Below are 1,652 nucleotides of genomic sequence, written 5' to 3'. Positions count from 1 at the left end.
AAACATACATTTTTCCATTTGCCACAGAACAAACTGACATTAAAGACTGTTTAGAAGAACATTTCAATTTGAAGGAGGTTGGGGAGAACACTTTCTGCTGCAGAAGACCTTCCGTGTCTCTTCACACTATTAACATCACTATTCTTCCTTGATATAGATTCCTGTGGAAAACTTGTCGGAAGATTTGCCAAAGCCAGGAGATGAATAAAAGAGCGTGTCCTACTTAGTTACTTGGAAACTCAGTTGACAGCTTTGGGATAGACCCATACAATCTGGCCCCAATCTTGCTAAATATCTTCGAACTACAGAACTCCTTAGCCCTTAGCTTGAGTTGCTGCCCAGTGTCTTAAACTGTACTGGGTCCCATCCGTGCCGCTTCGGCTGCGGCCCCCGGTGGGTGCTAGTCATCGAAGTCTGGGAAGTCGTCATAGGAGTAGCCCCAGTAACCTTTGGACGCATAGTAGGCGATGCGCAGGTGGTAGAAGCCCGGCAGAAACACCAGGATGCCAATGATCAGCACGGGAACGGCCCGGTCTTCCCCACCTTTGCTGATGTAATCTGCCAGCAGGAGGGAGCCGATGATGATGAGAAAGGCGCTGATCAAGAAGAGCACAGCTTACAAAGCAATGGCTTTGTAAGGGATCTTAGGTGGGCTTTTCTTAAACTGAAGGTCAATGCAGCCATCGTCTGTGGAAAGTCTTGAGTATTTCACTTTACTACAGGGAATCCCAGCAGCCAGGTTGGTGCGAGACCGCATCATAACACGTTGACACGGCTACAGTCCGCTGCCGCGCCACCCGGCGCCCGCCACCTCGCCCCACTCGGCCGCCGAGACGCCGGACGCTCTAGAGTCTCTTCTGACATCAATTTTGGTCTTTTCTTCCTCTTCTGTCTTTGCAATGACCGTTTGCACTCTTCCTGGATGATACCCTTGATATCCTCCCACAACTCATCTGGCCTTTGTTCATTAGTGTTCAAAGCCTCAAATCTGTTCCTGAGATGTTTCTGAAATTCAGGTGGGATAGACTCAAGGTCATATTTTTGTTGCCTTGGATTTGGTTTAATTTTCTTCAGGTTTAGCTTGAATTTGCATATCAGTAGTTGGTGATCTGTTCCACAATCAGCTCCTGGCCTAGTTTTCACAGCTGATATTGAGCTTCTCCAGCGGTTCTTTGCACATATGTAATCGATCTGATTCCTATGCGTACCATCAGGTGAAATCCAGGTATATAACCTGCATTTATGCCTCTTAAAAAATGTATTTGCTATGAATAAGTCATTGATTGTGCAAAATTCGATCATTCTCTCTCCAGCTCCATTTCTGTCACCGAGTCCATGTTTTCCAACTACTGAATCTTCCTCTTTGTTGCCGACTTTTGCATTCCAGTCACCCATTATTATCAATGCATCTTGGTTGCATGTTCGATCAATCTCTGATTGTAAAAGTTGGTAAAAATCTTCTATCTCCTCTTCCTTGGCTCTGGTTGTTGGTGCATATATTTGAATGATAGTGGTATTCACTGGGCTTCCTTGTATGCGTATAGATATTATCCTGTCACTAACAATATTGTACTTCAAGACAGATCTAGCAATGACTTTTTTAACTATGAAAGCAACTCCATTTTTCCTCACTTTTTCATCTCCAGAGTAAT

The 1,652-nt window shown here is 44.8% G+C and overlaps 1 pseudogene; it reads right to left on the bottom strand.

Moving 5' to 3' along the window:
- Positions 1-400: 400 nt before the first annotated feature.
- Positions 401-766, bottom strand: LOC102846172 (annotated as a pseudogene).
- Positions 767-1,652: the final 886 nt, after the last annotated feature.

This window comes from Elephantulus edwardii, unplaced genomic scaffold (assembly GCF_000299155.1).
Source record: "Elephantulus edwardii isolate Elephantulus edwardi_28Jun2011 unplaced genomic scaffold, EleEdw1.0 scaffold00172, whole genome shotgun sequence".
Taxonomy (NCBI): Eukaryota; Metazoa; Chordata; class Mammalia; order Macroscelidea; family Macroscelididae; genus Elephantulus; species Elephantulus edwardii.
The sequence above is the reverse complement of the archived record's forward strand: the minus strand, read 5'-3'. Positions and strand labels throughout refer to the sequence as shown.